General features: G+C 36.9%; 1 protein-coding gene across 2 annotated transcripts in view; it reads right to left on the bottom strand.

Moving 5' to 3' along the window:
• Positions 1-24,572, bottom strand: part of IPCEF1 (interaction protein for cytohesin exchange factors 1) — a 223,400-nt gene that overhangs the window by 141,070 nt on the left and 57,758 nt on the right. For both annotated transcript variants that reach the window (XM_069069630.1, XM_069069629.1), the window contains exon 2: positions 7,722-7,839. The gene's annotated coding sequence lies outside the window, so the exon portion shown is untranslated. The remainder of the gene's footprint in view (positions 1-7,721; positions 7,840-24,572) is intronic.

Genomic DNA, 24,572 nt, shown 5'->3' with positions numbered 1-24,572 from the left:
GAAAGAAAGGAAGGAAGGAAGGAAGGAAGGAAGGAAGGAAAAGAAAGGGAACAATGAGCAAGTCTGCTTCTTACATTTGCCATTGTCGTGTTAGGGTGAAGGGAAGACTGACAACTACAATATATAAGAATCTGCCTAGAATTCATTCACCAGCACAGTGTCTAGATGATTCCCTCCATTAACATAAATATAACCAAGAGTTCAATAGGAAGGACTTACAATTTGGGTACATGGATCTTTTGATACCGGGATCAACCAATCAATCAACAAGCATTTATTTAGTACCAATTATTTGCCATGCTTTGTGCCAATCACCATGGCTACAAAGACAAAAATTAAATAGCCCCCTGACCTTAAGGGCAGAGGTTTCTAACTAGATGATGCAGTGGATAGAGCACTGGGTCTGGTGTTAGGAAGACTCAAGTTCCAATTTGGCACTTACTAGCTGTTTGACCCAGGGTAAGTCACTTCACAACTGCCTGCCCTAATTTCCACAATTGTAAAATGTAGGTAATAATAACACCTACCTCCTAGGGTTGCTGTGAGCATAAAATGAGATATTTGTAGAGCATTTAGCACAGTGCCTAGCACATAATAAAGCCTGGTGCTTAATAAATGCTCCTCTCCTCTTGTCTCCTCTCCTTTCTCTTCCTCTTTTCCTCAAAAAGCAGTTTGGCTCAGTTTTCCCACAGCATCAATTTCAATATGTATAGAGCATTCCATCCTATGTAATAAATAGAAATAGGATGAGAAAATGATGTTTTGGACCACGGCACATGGCATCATCGTTTTTCCAACTCTTTTATTCAAGCCCAATACACCACTATGATTCTATTTTCTTTTACTTGCTTTAGAAACTACTGTCCTTTTCACTATGTTTTTCTCTTTTACATTATTGTCTTCTCTAGTTATTTTACTGTTTCTCCTTTCTTCTGATTCCATGTTCCAACAATGAATTGGCAGATGGCATGAAGAGTTTATTTTTAAAAAACTATGATGATTAAAAATACTTTCTTTTCAACACAATAAATATACTGTAATCTATCACTTTAAGAGACTAGCAGGGCTCTCACACACTTGTCCTTCATAATTCACACATCAGCTGTCATCTCTTGACAATCTAGAAATGGTTTAAAAAATACACAAATCTAAAAAAACCTGGTTTTAGCCAAACAATTTCAACTCCTGTCATCATCCAACTTCTTGCCACAGACTGAAGCACAAGGCATCTAAGCGCCTGACAAAATCTTTCATTTTTTTCTTCCCTACAGAAGGGAGCAGCTGTAGGGCAGCTAGGTAGCACAATGGATAGAGTGCTACCCCTGGAGTCAGGAGGACTTGAGTTTAAATCCAGCCTCAGTCACATAGTAGCTATGTGGCCCTCAGCAAGTCACTTAACCCCATTGGCCTTAGTTTCTCAACTGTAAAATGGACCAGAGAAGGAAATTTGCAGCCCTGAGTTGGATATGACTGAAATAACCAAACAACAACACAATCAAAGATAAAGGAAAAGCAGTGAACTATGTGTAAAATATTGTCAGAAGTACTATCCCCATCATGCCCTTGATCTGGGTGTAGAGGGGGATGACATGGGTGAAAGGCCTTTGAGCCCGGCCCATTTTCTAGGCCCATGGATCTATATTAGCAGAATGGCAAGATTTACAGTTACCCCAGGGATGGCCTTTCCACATCAGATTAGCTCCTAACCCAAAGAAATCCTGGGACCTTTCTCATGCTAGTCTCCAGGGCTTTGTTCTGTGTAGCATCTCCCTCTTCTCTGAAGAATCTTTAGAAGTTGATTATTATTCTCAGGAAACCCTTGCATTTCTCTTTTCTCATAACTTTCCTAGATCTCAGAAGACAATCCCTACTGTAATCAGGTCTCATATTGCCTGGAGTAGGTCTTCCAGACTTGTATCTGTCACATCCAGGCATTCAAGGAAGGTCTAAGGCTTCCTGAATACTTCTCAAGAGAATCACTTGACCTTGACAGTGGCTTAGCTTCACTAGGATTTAGGTTGCTTGTGGGGTATCCCAATGACCTGTCCACACTGGGAAGAATAAAACTGGCAGGTAACTATTGTCGTGGCACCCTTTCCTACAGTTCTGAAAAAAAAAAAAAACTTAAATCTTATCTCTTTTAATCCTCTTCTGGAGTAATGACACATTTCAATTAGAATATAAAAAAGGAAGTCAGCAAACTGGCTTACCGTTCCCTGAATAACATCCAATAGATTTTATTGTACTTTAATTGAGAGGTTTCCTCACTGCTTTTTTCTGTTTATGATCCATTCTCATTTGAAAGGGATTTAAACTTGATACTTTGGTTTCCCCTCAGCATAATTGCTGGGCTGCTAAGACCTTTCCATAATAGCCAGCAGAATAACCTTGGTATTTTCTTCTAATTAGCATCTTTCCTAGGATTCCAGCAAGGAATCCTTTCCAAGGCTCATCAGGAGCAGCCAGGAGATCTGCAATGATGTACAACAGTCAGAAGGCCAACCCTGGTACCTGCATCTATAGTTAAATGCCTTTAATAGAGATTATTCTAGTTTTCCTTTTTCATTCACTAGGGAGAACTTGGGGGAAATCTCTAGTAAGGTACCCAGGAAACACACCATTAATGAATTCATGGTGATGCCTTCATTAAAAGGTTAGCTTTCCCTGTAACCCTAACATGTATCCAAAGAGCCACCTAGTGGTTAAAAAAATTAAGTACAGCAGTTAGTTTGACACTAAATTTAACTATTCTTCATAACTCAAACCAACAAATATTCCTTTAGTATCTACGATGTCTTTGCTTAATCTATTTCCACTCTACAGAAAGTTATCTGTATCTCTGCTCAATGCTCCTAAAACCCTTTATCTGGCTTTCTCCTTTGTTCAACTAATATTGTGCCTTATATCACATTTATTTCTGCTCAGGTCCTAGCTTATCCTTTCCTCTTCCTCCTCCCTTATCCCCATTAGATTGTTACTTCTTTGCCATTTGGTTGTCTGTGCACCCAGCACTCCTAGTACCAGGCACATAGTTTATACATTAAAATGTTTGTTGATTTGAATCAAATTTCTACTGGAAATTCAATATGAATGCACTACCATGTACAGTGGAAAGTCAGCTGGATTTCAAGTGAGAGGCACTGAATTAAAATCCTAAGCTTTGCCAGCATGACTTCAATGCTCTGGGTTTTCACTTCCAGTTAAAAAGACCAAGGTCTCCCTCTGCGTACTGGGCTATTGCCAGTCATCTTGATTTGTTTTGCCATTGGGCTCTGATGACTGGAGGAGAGAATAAGGTTAATGACTTTGCACAACTCTGGTTACTTAAATCCATTTCACTAGCAAGTGAAGACATTACCCAGCTGATGTCATTAGACTTATTTGAGAACAAAAGAACAAATGATAAACAAAACAACAATTTTCACTTCCATCTATAAAATTAAGGGGTTGAACTAAATGGTCTCTAGGGTCCCTTTTGCTTCTAAATTTTAGAATCCTATGATCTGGATTGAATTCATTTCTGGAGCATTTTCTAAACAATGAAGTTACTAAATGTAAGCTATACACAAGAAAAATATTTGTTTCTGTGACTTTGAGCTAGTAACAGAATTTATATGAGCATCAGAGTAAAATCAAGGGGTTGGACAAGATGATTTCTAGGGCACCTTCAAGCTCTAAATCTATAATCTGACGTGAATTATATTTTATCAGGCTATTTAATTTATACCACCTCAACCACAATTAAGAGCACCATGATACATTTTAACTAATCAACTTCCTCCCTACTCAGACTCAGTATACAACTTCTCTTTATTTCTTCCCTTTGATATTATATGTTTTGTGGTTTCCCCATTGCTTTTTTTTTTTAGCTTTTTGGAGGGGGGAGGGCAATTGGGGTTAAGTGATTTGCCCAAGGTCACATGACTAGTAAGCATGAAGTGTCTGGAGTCGTATTTGAACTCAGGTCCTCCTGACTCCAGGGCTGGTGCTCTATTGACTGTGCCACCTAGCCGCCCCTCCCAATTGCTTTTTAAAATCAAGCCAAAAATGATAGCAATAATAATGACCAATATTTATGTTATGCTTTAAAGTTTTCAAAGTGCTTCGTGAGTGTTGTTTCATTTGGTCCTCACAGCATCCCTGTTGAAGTAGGTGCAATTACTATTCTCATTTTATGGATCAGGAAACTAAGGCAGGAAGACTGTAAGTGACTTGCCCAAGATCACAGAACAAGTGTCTAGGATGGATTTGAACTCAGACCTTCTTGACTACAGCTCCTGCACTTCCTGCCTCTATCCTTTCCCTGTATTTATCTACTTATTCTTTCCACCTTCTCTCTCCTTCTCAAAATAGCTTCATCCATCTATACACAATGATTAATTTTTTCTATAATATATTCCTATGCATGACTCAGATTTATTTTCATGATATTAAATTTTGTTGTGGCAAGTATTGCTGGATGTGAGAGCCATTAGCAAAAGCTTACAAATCTTATTGTTTCATAAATATTGTTTTTCTTATAATGGATCTGACCTCATAGACTTGTAGAGCTCATTTAGCCTAATTCTTTCAATTTACAGATGAAAAAAACAGTCTCTTATAGTATTCTTATAGAAAAAAGGGAGCGATATGGACTATATGAAAAGTTAAATGAAAAGATGTAAATAGCAATAAATCAACAAGGATTTAAGGGCCTACTATGTGCTTTTTTTCTCTTTTGGATGGGGGAAGGCAGGGCAATTGGGGTTAAGTGACTTGCCCAAGGTCACACGGTTAATAAATGTTAAGTGTCTGAGGTCAAATTTGAACTCAGGTCCTCCTGACTCCAGGGCCGGTGCTCTATTCACTGCACCACCTACATGCCCCTCCTGTTATATCTTTAAAGTAAATATTCCTTTTTAAAAGTGTAATGGGAATGTAAATTTGAAGATCTTCCCTGCCCATAGGCTAAAGTGCACCTGGAGCCTGGGGTGGAAGGCTTGTTTTTCAGTAGATACTTCTTGATTGGCCAGTGAGTCAATAAGGTTTTTACATTCTCTGAGCCAGGAGAAGGCTATATAAGCCCTGATGTGTAACTTTGTTTTGGGGCTCACTCTGAGAAGTGTTCTGTGATTTGATCTGGATTCTGGGAAGCCGTTGTCCAGAGCCCCCCAGCTTTGAAACCCAGATGTTGAAACCCAGATGTTGATTGGGTATGGATGTAATGGTTGGACAGTTTGAAATCTGTCTACTTGATCTGTTTCTGTCTTGATAATTCTGTCTGCATATTCTGAAGTTCGGGGTGCTGACCTCTTTCACCTGAACTAGGTAAATGATACATATTTGACTGATTAAAGTAAGCTTGTTAACCCATTTTGAGTTGCTTTCCTTTATCAAAGTAAATCTAAGAACCTGTGTTGGCAGCAAACCCTGAGGACGCTTGGGGTGCTTGCTGCTACAAAAAGTTAATCTAGTTTTTAAGGGTTAAATTAAATCAGGTATTTTGGATTTAGAACAGGAAGAAACTTCAGAGGACATGCAATCCAAACCCTATGCAAATCAAAAATCCTTTCCACAACATTCCCAATAAGTAGTTATTCAAACTCTGCTTGAAAACCTCCAGGACAGATTTCTCACCAAAAATTTCAATGAGTGCTAATTAAAGGTTTTATAACTAGAAAGGGACTAAATCACCTTTGTTTTTGTTCAGTCATTTCAGTGGTATCTGATTCTCCATGACCACTTTTGGGGGTTTCTCAACAAAGATACTGGAGTGGTTTGCCATTTCCTTCTCCAACTCATTTTACAGATGATGAAATTGAAGCAGCATTAAGTGACTTGCCCAGGGTCACATAGCTAGTAAGTGTCTGAGACCACATTTGAACACAGGAAGATGTGTCTTCCAGACTCCATGCCTGGCACTCTGTTCACTATACCACCTAGCTGCCCCTGTAGATCATCTAATCTAATCTTATTTTGCAAATCCAAAACTGGGCTATTTGTCTAATGTCACACTAATTTTATTTTAATGACTACTTGTAGCACCAATGCAATATTTACAGAGCCCATGATCACAATCGTAAAATATGCCAGACTCTCCAGATAAAGGATTAAGCTGAAGGATTTATTTAGACATAAGAAAACCAAATCCCAAAACCAGTAAGCCGAAATACCAAAGATATTCAGATGCCATAATACTGAGAGCCACAGCATCCTTTAATCTTCCCACAAACCAGTACAAGATCAATATTTACTCATGAGCCTATCTGACTCCTCTAAGCTCCTCTGTCCCTAACTGTCTGCAACTGTCTCCAACTGTCAGACTTATTCTCTACCAGCTTCTCTGTGGGCTCTGCTTCTCCTCAGCAAACTCCCCTCACCACAGGCTCCATGTAACTACATTCAGCCTATCAGGGGACAGAGCTTAATTCACAGCAGGGGAGATCTTCAAACTCCCTCCTAGGTCTATTAAGGGGCAGGCAAGATCTTAAAATTCCCATTTTCATTACACTACTATACATAGCATTAACTATATGTACACAAACTTATATATAACTTACACACACATATACAAACTCAAACATTTTTTACTGTCCTACACTGTGCTAAATATTTTACAATTATTTTCTCATTTGATCCTAATAACAACCCTGCAAGGGTACATCCTATTATTATCCCATTTTACAGATGAGGAAACTGAGGCAAGCATCTATTAAGCAACTTGCCCAGGGTCACACAGCTAATAATCTATCTTTTCAATTTCTTTCACACATCTCCCAAATACTACTTCTAATGTGCAAATCAGAGTGTTTAATGCTCCTGTTAAAAATCTTTCAGAAACTGCATAATTTGTCTTTGAGTTACTATATGTGTGTATGCATACAATGCATATATGCATATACAGATGTGTTATATGTGTGTATATATATATATAAACATATCTAAATAATATAGAAATACATTTGTGGAATATATGTATTGTGTACTACTTAATTGCTTCAATTTCACATTGTCCTCAATAGCTCCCTCATAGTAAATAATGGGGAGTTTTTTCCAGAAATTAAAAAAAAAAACTACATTAGAATTAAAAAGAAACCACAATTGCCATCAAGAAGTCCATTTTAAGGAAGAAAGACAAAAGGATATTTGACTTACAAAAAATGACTTTTTTAAAAGGAACTATCTGTGGATCTAAGTCAAGTCCTCGAGTATGTAAATCTAATCCAAGGTACAGACTTAACAAGTTAGCAAAATAAGGAGTATACAATCTTGGACCCTTCAGTTGCTCAACAGTCAAAAGTATGGCTTGGTTTTTAAGATGCATCAATTACATATCCCAAATCCAAGCATAGTTATGACCTTATCTTACTCTAATTCTGCTTACCCCTGTTCTAGTCCAGAAAAAGCATAAAAGTTCTTACTCAAGTTATCAGCCTAGATACAGTTAGTTGCCCAAAGAGAGATCTAAATCTCCCAAAACAGCAGCAGGATGAGTAAACATTGGGTCATAAATTTAGTGCTAGAATGAATATTGGAGACCAACTAGTTCAATTCCCTCATTTTACAAATGAGCAAACTGAGATCTAGAGATGTTTGCCCAAGGTCATACAGGTTTACATGACAGAGATAGAAATTTACCACTGGTCTTTGTAGTCCAAAGCTAAGGCTTTTCCCAGTGTACCATAATTCCTCTCCTTACTCTACAATAGTACATTGATCATCATAACTACCCAAGATCTTACCAGGAGGATGAACTTGAAAACTATGTAGCTATGGAAACGGAATCTCAAAGAAAGCCTGGATCGCTATGTACACATCTCAAACACTTAAGTTTGATACTTCTTCAGAGTTGAAGGTTTTCTGAAAAAAAAATAGAAATAAACATTTTAATCCTTTAGAATTCTATTTCTAATCCTATTTGAAGTCTATGACTTTTTTCTCAAAACTTATAACACTCATGAAAAGTATATGAATGAATTCAGATCGTTCTTTCTCTGGATCTATCAATGTGTCATTGTCACATACAAAGGAGAACTGTTTTGTAGAGGCTTTTAACACTGGGAAAAAAACAGTTAAAATTATGATAACTCCACCTTGTATTCATACAGGCTATTTTTTAGACAATGGCTGAGGAATAAGGTGCTATAATGATGTGTTATTTTCAAAATCCATGTATCTACGCTCAGTATGAAAGAGGAGAATCACCCAGTCAACTAGTATTTATTAAGCTCTTATTATACCCCAGGCACTGGGTATAAAAATAAAAGTTTAAAAAATAGCCCCTGCTCTTAAAGAGTGTACAGTATAAAGGGGGGGGACAACAAGCAAAGTATATATGAGCAAGATATTTAGAGACTAAATTGGACTGAGAAGGGTTCTTTGTAGAAGGTGAGATTTTAACTGAGCATTTAAGGAAATTGGTGAAGCTAGAAGGCAGAGATGAAGAAAGAGAGAGATACATGCATGAGGGACAGCCATTGAAAATGCTCAGAGTGGGGCAACTAGGTGGCACAGTCAATAGAGTACCAGCCCTGGAGTCAGGAGGACCTGAGTTCAAATCCAGCCTCGGACACTTAACACTTACTAGCTGTGTGACCTTGGGCAAGTCACTTATCCCCAATTGTTCGGCCCTACCCCTCCAAAAAAAAAAAAAGAAAAGAAAATGCTCGGAGAAGGGAGGTGTGTGAGGAACCACAGAGGGGTCAGTTTTCACTGGAACACAGAGTATGTGAAGGGGCTTAAAGAAAAGAAGTTTAAGGAGACTAGAAAGGTTGGAGATGGTCAGGTCATGGAGGGCTTTGAAAGACAAACTGTTGTTGTTTGTCCTTCAATGCCATGACTTGTAAGTGAATTGGATTTAAGTGAGATCGGACTGTGCAAAGTCATCAGTCTCACTTAGAGCTATCTGGGTCCAGTGCCCAGTTACAGATTAGGACAACTGGAGATGGCCCCTTAATGACAAACTAAAGACAGAGAGAAGAAGATAGTCATTAAATTTATTCTGGATATGGCTTTTTAGAGGAGTAGATTTCCAAATGACTTTGCCTTCACAGACACTTTGGTTGAATTCTTTTGGTTGGTTTGTGGGTTGACTTGTTGAACTACTTACAGGGGAAGGAAAGGGAGTAAGAATTTATATAGAGCCTACCATATTACAGGCTAAACTATTTTATTGATGAATTATTATTTTATTATTTGTTGCTAAATGTTTTTCATGATTATCATCTCATTTGAGCCTCACAACAACTCAGAGGATGAGGCAATATTATTAGCCTAATTTTACAGTTGAGAAACTGAGGCAAATAGAGGGTAAGTGACTTGCCCAGGGTCACACAGGTAGTAAATATTGCAGCCATATTTGAACTCAGGTCTTCCTAACTCTAAGTCTAGCATTATAGTTGAATATTTGTAATAATCAGTAAGTCTACAAATGCTTTCTGAGTATCTGCTTCTTGTAACACACTGTGGCAGGTGTCAGTCCATTTTTGGAACCCTTTTTCCAGTAAACAAATCATCTAATCACCTGAGTAGATCAAGATTGTGAGAGTTGATGCATAAGCTAAATTGATGCATTTGCTTCTCCCTCTACAACCCATTATCATGCTACTACCAGCCCTGCACTCTCACTCTACTCCAAACCCCTATTGTCCCTCTTCTATATTAGGTTTCCCCTTATCTTTACTCTATAGAGATGTTACAGTATTCAATTATAAAAGCAAATGCTTTTGTAATCACACACAAACACACACACACAGGAAACAATGAGAACCTAACAATTGGGAAATGGTTATATCAATGTGATATCTGAATGCAACACAATATTATTGAGTTGTAAGAAATTATGAGAGAGACAGCATGTCATCATAGATGGAGAGCCAGTCTTGGAGTCAGGATGATTTACTGGGCTTTGTGATCTTAGCCAATCATTTATTTGTTTGGTACCCAAGAAATATTTTAAAGATTATTTTTATAAATAGATAAAAACAAAATAAATTTCAGAATCATTAATGATTGGTATTGGTAGAGTAAGCTCCCTCATTGAGGGGTTCCCTACACTGATGAAATTCTATGTCCAGAGAAATAATGAAAATATGAATAATATGAAAAGCCCATAGAAATATTTGAAGACTCGTATTAACTAAGGAAGAGTAAAGTAAACAGAATCAGAAGAACAATATATTCAATAACAACAATAATACAAATGGTAACACTCCAAAAGGCAATTGAATTCTCAACCACTGTAATGATCAATCTTTTACTTTGTTATAAAGGAGGATTCAATGGGGGAGAGTAAATGGAAATGATTATGGCATAGGAAAAAATGCAATAAGATTAAAATAGATTTTTGAAATCAAATTATAAGCGATTTTGAGACTGAGTCTTCTTTTTCTTTTTTTTTTTGGTGGGGGGGAGGACAAGGCAATTGGGGTTAAGTGACTTGCCCAGAGTTACATAAATACTAAGTGTGAGGTCACGTTTGAACTTAGGTCCTCATGAATCCAGTGCCAGTACTCTATCCACTGTGCCATCTAACTAAATACTGAGTTTTAACAAGTATTTTTATGATCTGAAATTATAATGCTTTGCCAGAAATATTGTAATATTGATAACTGGATGTCATGGAAATAAGTAACTAGCTGTTCACAGAGTAGGTAGTTGTAGCCATGTTTCCATGTGTAGTAGTGGGGTTACAACTAAAATTAGACTTTTTCCCCCAAAAACAAGGTAGGTGGAATTGGGAGGAAAACACAGCTAAAACTAAACTACCTCCAACCAGCCAAGAAAAGCCAAGAAAATTCCCATGATGCTTGGCCACTGGGCAAAGCTTCTTGATAGGTTTAATGCCATAAATGTTCTCTTGGGATAGTTGGAATAGGGAGAGGTAGAACTCAGCAGTATATTCTCCCATCATCTTTGTCATATACAAATAAAAAAGTCATCTCAGAAGTCACAAAGTTCATATCACTGGAAAAGTCTAACCCTCCATCAACTAGCTCAGGATTGACCTTGAAGTCAGACAACAGGACCAAGAATGGAATGCCTCCCCTAGCTTTCTCATGCTTTATGTGATTTAATAAACACACTCTTCAGACATCAGAAAAAATATCTTCTGGAAGAAATACACACCACATAATCTGAATTACACTTGCTTAAACTAGGAACCATTTTCTTTACTATGGCAATATCAATTAATGATGAGAAAATATCAGAGACTTTAAGTGTGGTGGATTTTCCAGGAACCCTATATATGTCATGTTTCTCCATTAGAATGTAAATTCCTTGAGAGTAGAGACTCTTTCACTTGATTGTATTGGTATTTCCAGTGCTTAGCACAATACCTGAAACATAAAAAATACTTCATAAATATTCTGTTTTGTGAAGGACAAAATCATTAGGAAGTCGCAAATGCTATATAACCTAGTATACATTCCCAGTACACCAATCTTCAAGAGAAAAAATAGAGCCATCTACCAAAATGTATTCCATGCACTAGTATCTAACCAATAGTTACATTCCCAAAAGTGTCACTGGCACTGGAAGGATGGAAAAGCATATAAAGAAAAAGACGTTCCCTCAGCTAAACCCAGAGATTTTTGGATGGGGAAAAAGAACTGGTAAGGAGGCCAGTTCTAAAACCAACATCTCTCATATTCACAGGCAAAGCTGCAAGAAGATACCCTGAAGTCATACAAGTAACTCACTACAACCTGTTTCACCTCGTGCCTGATTTCCCAGGAAGAATCACCTAGGCAACAAGAGACATGGGAGTAGGAGGCTAAGGATTCGTATGGCAATTGCTATGAGTGAACTTCATTGTTTAAAAGAAATAGGGGCTGTTTTAGTTCCATTGTAGGCCTTAAAATCTTAAATCCTCATTGATATACAATAGGTATAAAAACAGTAATGGGAAAACATGAATGGGATATCATGGGAATCTGAGATACTCTGTAACTACCAGAACTAAACTTGGTTACAACCTTCTCAGAAATACAAATAATATCCTAAAGATTTTCTCATTGCATGAGCAAAGGAGCTGATGATAGGAAGGAAGGGGAAATTTAGGAATACTTAAGGTTGTTTAATTAAGCATCTCAGAAAGGGATGAGAGAGCGAAGATGGTGTAATAAAAGGCAAACAGCATACTAAAATAGATTCAGGATTTGGAGTCAATGGTTCTGCTACTTATGTGGCCTTGAACTAAACAATTGGGTTCAATTCAACTATTTGACAATTTAGCAATCAATTAGCATTCATTTATTAAGGACTTACAATATGCTAGTCATTGGGATAGGCTCTAAGAATTAAAATGCATAAGTGAGACAGTCTGCCCTCAAGGAGCTTACACATTCAGGTAAATAAATAAATGATATTTGATCAAAGTAATACAGTATAATCAGGAACATATACAGACTGAATCAATAAGGAAAAAAAAGTTTTGAAGGAGGTAGCATTTGAGCTAAGACTTGAAGGCAGTTATGGTTCCAAGAGACAAGATAAGGAAAGAGTATGTCCCAGGCATTAGAGATTGCTTGTGAGACAAGAAGTGAAATGTCAAGTATGAAGAACAGCAAATAAGCTAGTTGGGCCGATACATAGAGAACAAAATTGGGAGTCAAGAACAATAAATCTGGAAAGGTAGGTGGGAGCTAGAGTTAATAAAGGGTTTTAAATACCAGATAGATGAGTTTGCATGCTCTCCTTGAAACAATGGAAATCATTGAAATTTCTTCAGCAAAGTATGAAATTACAGCAAAACTCAGTTTCTTACTCGTTAAAAATAAATTAACGAATAAAGGAACAGATTCAACTTTAAGAAAATGATAACTATGTTGTTGGATTTTTTTTAAGTTCCTCAAGTAATATACACCTGAAGGTTTAATTTCTGCCCTTCTTTCACAAGCCCACACACGGGATACCTTCCTTTGGAAATAATAGCAAAATTACTTTTCATTGTGTCATGTAGTTATGTCCGCATCTGCAAATTAGGAACATAAATCTGACAACTGCATGGAGGATAAATTAGGGTGTCAGGGAGAAAACAGGATGTGGGGAAAACAATTAGGAGCTACTGTAATAGTCCAGGCAAGAGGTAATGAGGACCTAAAGCAGAGTGGCTAGTTATAGCATGGATAGAGAAAAGGTGATGAATATGAACAATTATTGAGGACACAGAATCAAGAAGACGACTTCTGGTAGTATAAGATACTACTTAATTACGTGGAGGTGAAGGAGAGTGAAGTGGCAAGGGGGACTTCTAGGTTTCTAATCTGAGTGGAGGAATAATAGTACCCTTGAGAGAAATAAGATAATTAGGAGATGAAATTTAGAGGAAAAGATAATGAGTTATGCTTTGGATGTGTTGCTTTTGAGGCACCTATAGGACATGGAGGTCTAGATGTATTAGTGCCCAGGAGACAGCAAGAATGGAACATAGAGATTAATTGGAAAGTCATAAGGATCGAGGTGATAGTTGACTCTATTAGTCAGGAATCTGGTAATGAGATTACCAAGAAAGAAAAAGTAGTGAATTCAAAGGGTCACCCTTGAAGACCTAGAAGGCCACATAAGGCCTCCAGGTCACAGGTTCCTCACCCCTGTTAAGTTAGACTAAATTCTGAGGTTCCTCCCAGATCTACTTCCTCTGATCAATGAGAAGATCAGCATGTATAAAATGGAGGCTTAGGGGAATTTTGTTTAGACTCATATTTTGTTTTTATTCTCCAAATTGCCTGGGTTAACAAAGTTGATAAGTGGAAATCTAATCTTAAAGGAACTACGAAGCAGTTTTCCTTTAAGGAAAAAAAAAAGTGTGGGGGCAAATTAATTGACAAAACCTTGAGCATAGCAATGTTCCTTCCAGGAAAACGACATGTGAGGTGTCAAACACAGGTATAAAAATGTAGGTAGTTAGCTTGGATTTATCCATCAGGTCAGGAGCCATATATATCCTTTCATCCTAGTACAATCTCACTTACACTTCCTGATCTATGGTGTTTTTCAAATCAATACATGGATTCTAGTCTATGGAATTATGCAATTGTACAATGATAGTGATATTTTTCTCTAACCCTGGGTACTGAGCTTCATAAAGAAATAATGGGTCTGATCATTAAAATACCCAACCAGGAAAATAAATGTAGTATCTTTCGGCTTTCACATGGAATTCTAGCATGTTGGCACTACCTTCAAAAACTCAGATAATTCAGTAAGAATTTATTGTTTTCATTCTTCATCCAAATTAGTTTTACAGGTTAAATACAGCAACATAAGAGAACTTTGAATGCCAAGTTTTGCATGCAAGAAACAGAGAGCAATAGGGTATATTTGAGTTCTGAAGTCTTTAATAGCACATACTTTATTAAATTTTTTTCTGCTAATTCTTAGCAGACTTCTATTACATTCAAGGAACAATGGGGGAGGCTACCTCCTGCTAATTTAACAGCTGTAATTTCCCATGGAATGAAACTAAAACTACACAGTCTGCTGCATGAAATTTCCATTATGTCCTGTTAAATGTGAATTCAAAAATGTTTTTAAAATTATTCTAACAATACATTAACTTCTCTCTCTGGGTGATTAGTGATTAATTCTTACAATTTTCCCAAAGTATGAAATTACAGCAAAACTCAGCTTTTTACTTGTTAAAAATAAATTAATGAATAAAGGAATAGATTCAGCTTTAAGAAAATGATAACTGGTGTTGGGTGTTTGTTTTTTTAAGTTGTTCAAGTAATATACAATTCACTTAAGGTTTAATTTCTGCCATTCTTTCACAAGCCCACACATGGGGTACCTTCCCTTGGAAATAACAGCCAAATTACCTTTCATTATGTCATATAGTGTTAATTTGCCAAAACCACTTTAAACACTTATGGTATCATAACTATATTTAATATTTGCATAGCTGTGCCTAAAGGCCATATGGTATGTCTCCTTAATGCTTTCTGATGCTCTTAATGTGTTAAATATTAATAATTATGATTTATCATTCTTTTATAATTTGGCATGAGTAGTGAGTTAATATGCACAAATGGTGAAAGCTGGAAGAACAAAAATGGGGTGGTGTGGGGGAGAGGAGGAAGGCAAGGAAAATAAAAGTATCTGAGTCCTACTTTGGTCATTCTGCTTTACAGGCTTGTAGTCCTCAAAATGTATTAGTTCTGGAGGTATTCAGTTAGAGACTGGGTGACCACTTGTAAGGAATGATGTAATACGAACTCTTGTTCTACTCCCAATTAGGCTGGATATCTCTGATCTTCCTTCCATCTCTAGCATTTTTTTGGTTTTAGTCTATGAATATCTACTTCCCATTACCAAGTCCAAAAAAAGAGCCCTAGTTCATTTTATGTCCGAATTCTCTTTGTATCAAAAGAATAAAATAGAGGTGTAAACAATACCCAAATGCCAGAGCTTTGGGGCCTTCTAACTGTATGACCCTGGGCAAATCATTTAGCCCTCTGGGCCTTCATTTCCTCATCTATAAGATGAGAAGATTGGAGAGAATGATCTCTAAGTTCTCATCTATCTGGAAATACTATATCTTCTGAAGGAGTTTAGAGACTTACAGAAAAATGAATCCCTAATTTCCTTAAAGCTCAGGTCAGCACCTCGCCCACATATGAGCTTTCCTGATCACCCCAACTGCTAGTCCTCAAAACTACCTTGGATTTTTATGTATTTTGTATATAATTATATGAGTAAGCTCCTTGAGGGTAGGGACTATTTTAGCAAATAGTCAAATACTTGACTACTAGTATGCGGCAGTCACTTCCCTAAAATATGGATACAAACGCAAGTTTGAAAAAAGACAATCACTGCCCTCAAGGACTTTATAATTTAATTTATAATCCAATGGGGGAACACAATACACAAAAGGAAGCTGAAGAGGAAAGGGGAGTAGGAAGGTATGATGGAGAAATCCAAAGAAGTCCAAAAGCAGTGAAGTTGGTGGGAAATGATATCAAAAGAGCCTAGTACAATGCTTGTGTTGTTGTTATTTGGTTGTGTCCTACTCTTTGTTACCCCGTTTGGAGTTTTCTTGGCAAAGATATTAGAATGGTTTGCCACTTCCTTCTCCAGCTCATTTTACAGATGAGGAAACTGAGGCAAACTGGGTTTAAATGACTTGCCCAAAGTCACATAGCTAATAAATAATCAGAGGCCAGATTTGAACTCTGGTCTTCCTGTCTCCAGGCTGGTGCTCTATTCTCTGTGCCAACTAGCTACCTTTTATGTCATGAATACTTGAGTTTCATTGTCTGAAGAATGAGGTTATACTGAGTGATTCCTATAGTCCCATGTCTAAATTCTTTAAACCATATACAGTTTATTTCATTTAGCAAAGGCATTATCTATCATCTCCTAAACTTTATCCAGCATACTACAGATTTTTGGAGAGCATACCAATGCATTATGATGTTTTTCAAGATCATTCTTTCTTTATCTCAATTGCTGAGTATGCAGTCTCAAGGGACAGATCAGTAGACATACTTCCCCATTACTTTTTCTAAATTTAACAGCTAGTATGGGAAGCAAAATGCCATTTCCCTTTCACAAATCAGCAATAAATATTATCAAAGTTGCAATTATCAAAGTACACAGCTACTATTTTGAAGGTTTAAGGCTCCAAGTTCTTCTGGAAAATACTACATAAAAGGCAAGATGTCAATTTACTCCAGTAACTGCAAACTCTATGATTTCAGTGAATAATTATTGAAGCTAAAATTCACTATTAGTGGGAAAAGACATCAGAAACTTCTACTTCAATTATATAGACTGTCTTAACAACAATCTTCAGAATAGAAGGAAGCCCTAATGGCTCCTAATTCTTTTAACACCCTGTGAATTACTTGAGTCAATTACATTAACTTAGATGAAGAGGCTATTTTTATTTGTTCATAGCAGAAACAGACTGTGCTCAACTAATTCAACTAAATAGCAATGCAAACGAAAGAGAATAAAGAGGAAAACAATCTCCTTGCAGCACTGAGTGCCAGTGAAGGGTTTCTTCTCCTTTCCTGAACAGAACACAAGTAACCTATTAATATGACCAGGCATCATAACACATACACACATACATAGAGGTATCAAAGGAAGAGTAAACCACAGTGTTCCCATTTAGTCAAAAGAGCTCTTGGAAAAGCTAGATGTTTCTTTAATGGAAATGTTCTGAACTCTCTATCCTTTAAGATGATATTATCATTGCTTACCCCTTTGATTCTTCTGAATTAGTCTGTCCATCAACTCTTTTCTCAATGTCCACTATTTAGCCAGCATGGGACTAGGTGACAGAGAGGACACAACGAATCACTCATTCAATCAACAAGCATTTTAAAATCACCTATTATACTCCAGGCATTGAAGATACTGAAGATACAAAGACAACAGTGACACCAACCTAGCATTCAAGTACTATCATGTCTACGCAGATAACTCCCAAATCTAACTGTTCACACACCTACAACTTCCTCTGCATACCTCACCTAGACGTCTTAAGATGTCCCATAGACATATCAAATTCAACATGTCCAAAAACAAGTCCTCCCCTCCTTTAAAAAAAAACACTACTAAATTCTTCATTTCTGTCCATCAACCAGCAAGCATTTAGTAAGTGTCTACCATGTTCCAGACACTGAGGATGCAAGGGCAAAAAATGGAACATTCTCTTCTCTAGAAGAATTTACATTCTAATGGATAAGACAAATAATATATAATGTAATGTAATAATATGTGTATATATGTGTGTATAGCATAAATATGAATTGAATAACTGTGAATACGTACCAAATGCTCATATAAAAGGTAGTTTGGGAAGGAAAGCACTAGGAGTTAGTGGGACAACGAAAGGCTTCATGCATAAGACAGTACTTGAACTGTATATTAAAGGAGGAGAGGGACTACATTCCAGATATGTTGGAAAGTCATGAAGACAGGAACTATGTCCCCATTGAGAGACATAGTTGACTAGATTGCAAAGTGTAGAAAAGGAAGGACTATCCAATAACATTAAAAAGAGGGTACCACCATCCTTCCAGCTACTCATGTTCAGAATCTAGGAATCCCCCTTAACACTTACCTTTCTTTTTTTTAATTATTTTTTTATTTTTTTCGCTTTCTTTTTGGAAGGCAATTGGGTTTAAGTGACTTGCCCAAAGTCACATGGCTAGTAATTGTGTCAAGTGTCTGAGGCTAGATTTGAACTCAGGTCCTCCTCACTCCAGGGCCAGTGCTCTATTCACTGTACCATCTAGCCACCCCTAACACTAACTTTCACTCATCTCACATTCCATTCTATCCAGTTGTCAAGTTTGGTCAATTCAACCTCCATGGCATAACTTGCATCTGTCATCCTCTTCATTTACATCGTATCTATAACTGTTCACATTCAGGTCCTTTTGATCATTCTCTTAGACTCCTAATTGGTTTCCCTGGTACACATCTCTCTCAAACAATCAATAAACATTTAATTGCCTGCTATGTGCTATGCATTGTGCTAAGTGCTGGGGATACAAATATGAAAAAGAAAGAATCCCATCCCTCAGGAAATTTATCTAAGGAGCTGAAAGGGACTTTTAAGATCTTCTTATCCAATCCTTAATGTTACAGATGTAGAAATTGAGACCAAGGGAGATTAAGTGAATTGCCAGAAGTCATGCAGATAGTATCAGAAGTAGGATTTGAACCTAGGTCATCCTCTATATCCAATGCCCTTTCCATCATACCTTGCTAACTCTAAGATCAAAAATAAACACTTCTCTTAGACATTTAAAACCCTTTACTTCTAACTCCAAGCTAGCTTTCCAGACCTATTCCCATTTACTCCATCCACATTTTCTATATGCTAGCTGAAATGCCCTACCCAGTGTACTCTCTTCACCAAATTCTACCTCTCATCTCTGCAACTTTAAACAAGTTGTCCCCCCATTCCTGGAATGTTCTTTCTCATCACTTCCCCCATCTTGAACCACCAGGGGGCCAGTTTCTATGGAAGTTTTTCCAAAATCTCCTTCCATTTTACCCACCCACTGGGGGCCATCTCCCATTTTCCTGATCTACATGTTGCTACTGGATCCAGATGACTCCAGAGGAGAAAGTGAGGCTGGTGACTTTGCACAGCCCTCCCTCTCTTAAATCCAATTCATTTGCAGGAGTCTGGCATCACCTTCCTGATGTTATAGTCCTCTTTGAGAAGGAAGGACAAACAACAACCCCATCCACCAAAAAAAAAAAAAAAACTTCTTATTTTCTTTGTATGTAATTTTTCTGTCTCCATATTTATTTCCTACTCTGTAGAATATAAGCTCTTTGAGGTCAGGGACTATTTTCATTTTTGTTTTTGTAGCTTCAGTACCTACCATAACACTTGGCATATAGAGGTGCTTTAAAAATATGAATTAAATTGATGTTAGCCTGTTTCTTAAGAGTTTCATTCTTTAAAAAAAACTCCAGTGAACAAAAATATATTTTTCTCCCTTTTCTACCATTGGAAAAAAGACCCCTCTAAAAAATATACACAGAAAAATATCCCCACAATAGTCATGTCCAAAAAATATGTTTCATTCTGCACCTTGAATACATCACCTGCCAGTAATTTGTTAGCATTCTTATTCATTGGTCTTCTAAAATCATAACTGGTCATTGCATCAATCAGAGTTCATAAAGATAAATTGGGGAGGGGGTGGAGCCAAGATGGCAGAGTAGAAGCAGAAAAACTCCATGAGCTCCCCCCATAACCACCTCAAATACCTATAAAATATGACTCTAAACAAACTTTAGAGCTACAGAACCCACAAAGTGACAGAGAGAAACAACTCTCCCGCTGAAGGCAGCCCAACAGGCCCACAGAAAGGGTCCATCACAACTTGCTGGCAGTCAAGTCTAGCCCTGGGTGAGCCCATGGTTTTAGCCCCAGTGCAGCCCTGACCAGCAGCATCTGGAGTGGACTTCAGGAGAATGGATCACCAGCAGCTGTGGCAGTTTCCAGAATTATCAACCCATAAATGCCAAAGACAAATTAAAAGGTCAGAACTCTGTTGGAACTGGGGGGGACAGAGTGTGGTCTGGCCCCTGCCCCCAGGGTGAGAGAAGTGGTGGAGGTGCTACAGCCATGCAGCCATCACCACATAGCTGCTTCAGAGCTCCTGGTCTGCAGATAGAAAGAGAACCAAGTGACCATTCAAAGGGTAATTGCTCTTGCTTTAACCTACTTGGATCTGGATTGTGGTCTAGGGTGGAGGTCTTGGGGTGTGTGGCCAGTGGACCAGAGCTTGTGGGGGCTGCAGAGAGGGCACCCAATTAATAGTTCTGGCAACTGCAAAAACCCCAGGGATTTAGGACAAAGCTCTCCTCTCTGAAAGTAGATTTCTATTGTGGCAAAAAGCTCAAAAATCAAGTAATTGTGTGGCAATGTGAGCAAGCAAAGGAAGCAAAGCAAGCACAGCAATTAAACCTTAGATTCCTTTTGGGGGGACAAAATGGATCAAAGCATGGAATGGGAGGAAGACAATGAAGTCAGAACTCCTGCACCAAAATCTTCCAAGAAAAATATGAATTGATTACAGGCCATAAAGGAGCTCAAGAAGGGTTTTGAAAATCAAGTAAGAGAAATGGAGGAAAAACTGGGAAGAGAAATGAGAATGATACAAGAAAAATCATGAAAAGAGAGTCAACAACCTGACTGAAGAAAATAACATCTTTAAAATAGACTAACTCAAATGGCAAAAGAGGCCCAAAAAGCCAATGAGGGGAATGCCTTAAAAAGTTGAATTTTCCAGATGAAAAAGAATTTCAAAAGCTCACTGAAGAGAATAATTGCTTCAGAATTAGATTAGAGAAAATGGAAGCTAATGACTTTATGAGAAGTCAAGATACTATTAAAAAGATCCAAACAAATGAAAAATAAAAGGCAATGTGAAATATCTCATTGGAAAAATCACTGACCTGGAAAATAGATCCAGGAGAGATAATTTAAAAATTATTGGACTACCTGAAAGCCATGATCAAAAAAAGAACCTAGAAATCATCCTTCAAAAAATTCTCAAGGAAAATTGCCCTGATATTTTAGAACCAGAGGGCAAAACAGAATTTGAAAGAATTCACCCATCACCTCTTGAAAAAGATCCCAAAAAGAAAACTCCTAGGAATATTATAGCCAGGTTCCAGAGATCCCAGAACAAGGAGAAAATATTACAAACAGCCCAGAAGAAACAATTTGAATATTGTGGAAACACAATCAGGATAGCACAAGATCTAGCAGCTTCTACATTAAGGGATCAAAGGGCTTGGAATATGATATTCTGAAGGTCAAAGGCGCTGGGATTAAAATGAAGAATCACCTACCCAGCAACACTCAGTATAATGTTTCAGGGGAAAATGTGGTCATTCAATGAAATAGAGGACTTTCAAGCATTCTTGATGAAAAAACCAGAATTGAATAGAAAATTTGACATTCAAATACAAGAAGCAAGGGAAGCATGAGAAGGTAAACAGGGAAAAGACATCATAAGGAATTTATCAAAGTGGAACTTTTACATTCCTACATGGAAAACTGATAATTATATCTTATGAAACTTTTCTCAGTATGAGGATAGTTGAAGGGAATATAAATGTGTGTGTGTATGTATGTAAACATATATTTATATATCTATATAGGAGGGTATAAGTGTGTATGAATACATATGTATATATGTATACAGGTATACATAGAGAACACAGGATCAATTGAATAGGAAGGGATGATATTTAAAAAATAAAATTAAGAGGTGAGAGAGGAATATAATGAGAGAAGATAGGGAGAGACAGAATAGGGTAAATTATCTCATATAAAAGAGGCAAGGGAAAACTGTTACAATGGAGAGGAAGAACAGGAAGGCAAAAGGGAATGGGTCAACCTTACTCTCATTGAATTGGGCTTAGGGAGGGAATAACATACACACTCAATTGGTTATCTTACCCTACAGGAAAGTAGGGGGGAAGGAGATAAGAGGGGGGATGATAGAAGGGAGGACAAATTGGGCAGGATGGTAGCTAGAAGCACACACTTTTGAAAAGGGAGAGAGTCAAAGTAGAAAATGTAACAAGAGGGGGGCAGGATAGGATGGAGGGAAATATAGTGTGTCTTTCACAATATATCCACTATGGAAATGTTTTGCATAACTACATATATACAACATATATTGAATTGCTTATCTTCCCAGTAAGGGTGGGTGACAAGGGAAGAAGGGAAAGAATCTGGAATTCAAAGTTTTAAAATCAAATGTTTAAAAAAATGTATTTTTTTACATGCAACTGGGAAATAAGATACACAAGCACTGGGGTATGGAGATCCATCTTGCCCTACCAGAAAGTTGAAGGGGAAATGGGGGAGAATATAGGAGAGAGCAGACTGGGGGAGGAGTTATTCAGTGGGATCACTGTTCTGGGGTGGTGGGTAGGGGGAAGATGGGGAGAAAATTTGTAACTCAAAATCCTGTGGAAATGAATGCTGTAAAGTAAAAAATAAACATATAATTAAAAATAAAGAAATAAATTATTGGCATAATAGAACAGGTAATAAACTTATTTAAAAAGAGAGAGACAATAATAGTAACTAATATAAAATTTAGAAAATCAAAATAAACTATTGAATTAATATTAAAACTCAAAAAAGATAAATTGGAAATATTTAATAATTGTGTTCCTGGTTCTTCTTATTTCATTCTATTAGTTCATATGAGTCTTCCCAGGTTTCTCTGAAACTCATTCCTTTTCCTAATTTCTTACAGCAGAATAGTATTCTATTATTTTCATTTATCATGATTTGTTCAGCCATTCTCCTATTGGTGGAAATACCCTTAGTTTTCAGTTCTTTGCCAGTACAAAGAGATCTGCTATAAATATTTTTGTACACGTCAAACTTTTTTCCACTTTCTTTGATCACTTTGGTATATAGACCTAGTAGCTGCATTGCTGGGTCAAAAGGTATCCCTAGACTTTTTGAGCATAGCTCCAAATTGCTTTCCAGGATAGCTAGACAAATTCACAGTTCTAACAGTGAATTAATGTGCCTGTTTTTCCCCAGCACAACCAATATTTGTTAGACTTTTGTTCTTAAGTGCTGAAAAATATTCCACAATGCTGCATTATTTTAGTTATGAACTTGGGTTATTTAAGAGGAAAAGAGCAAATCACTCTACCAAAAATGAGTTAATGTACCTGTTTTCCCATAGCCCTTCCAACCTTGGTCAGACTTTTCTTCTTATGTGTTGAAAAATATTCAATAATTCTGTAAAATGTGGGGTGTGAACACATATTGCTTAAGAGGGAAAAAAGCAAGTTGACTATACATTTATCATAAAAGTATCATAGTAGGGAGGGTCAGTTAAAGTGATAATACAAAAAAAGTAATATTACAAAAAAGTGATAATACAAAACTGATATGGTAAAAAAAAAACAAAGAACATCAACAAAACATTCAAAAATGCACTGAAGAGAGCTGAAGGAAGGTTCAGAGGGATACAGAGACAGGAGCAGTGTTGGTACAATCATGTTAAATCTGATGTATTGTTTATGAAAACAGCAAGCTATATTGCAAAATATTCATGATTTCATGTGTAATTCTCATTTTCTAGCCTTTGTATATAGAAATGCTCATCCTTATTGATGAATGTCAAATCCATAATAAGAATAGTATTTAAAAATAAAAAGCATCCTGTCAGTGGTGGTTAGAAGACTATCAGGAAGACCTGTCTTTTATATATATTAACTGTGTGACCCTGGGCAAGTGGCTTCCAACTTTTAGCTTTCTAAAGCTGTATTTTACAGACCAGTTACCAATGCATATCACTATAGGAATTTTCCACACAAGTTCCACATATGAACATAGCTCCAGAGCAAAAGAAAGCAAATATAACTAACTCAACTCTTCAGAATTCCATCATTGTGTTTGCAATATGACCCCACTTACTTCCTTCTGATTCCTTCCTCTGCATTTGACTTTTCCCATGCTCATTAGCACCACTATCATAGTGTGGGCAGTAGAAAAAAGAAGTGAAACCCAAATCAGTACAATTGCTTCATAACCACTCTTGAATAAAGTTTTAGTGGGAAAGAAAATTGAAAGTCATGGTTAAAAATGTGGTATAGTAAAAATGTTAGCCATTTCAGACCCAAAGGAAAAGAATCCTTCTGGAGAGCCATGTTTTCTGGATAGCTGAGAATTTATCCCCATAAGCACCAATAGGTTTTCTTTTTTTAAATATATATGTGTACATGTATGCATGTTATATATGTAAACCTATGTATGTGTGTACACACATATATTTTTAAATGTATGTATGTAAATAAGATTTTTCCCCTATATTGGATCTTTTCTAATGAGATTAAAATTTGTACAAATTGACAATGATTTATTACTATTTTTTCTCAGCTCCAAACACACTTAACAGTATGATCATCTAGCCCAGTGGTAGAAACAAGAAACACGACTCCACATATAAAGATCTCTGTAAGCGGCATATTGACATAGAAAACCACATGTTAACTTTATGTATTTTTATTTATTTTATTAAATATTTCCCAATTACATTTTCATCTCATGCACCATACTTGGAGTG

This window comes from Petaurus breviceps, unplaced genomic scaffold (assembly GCF_028583685.1).
Source record: "Petaurus breviceps papuanus isolate PSGF00001 unplaced genomic scaffold, PetGlider_PUasm1.0 90784, whole genome shotgun sequence".
NCBI lineage: Eukaryota > Metazoa > Chordata > Mammalia > Diprotodontia > Petauridae > Petaurus > Petaurus breviceps.
The sequence above is the reverse complement of the archived record's forward strand: the minus strand, read 5'-3'. Positions and strand labels throughout refer to the sequence as shown.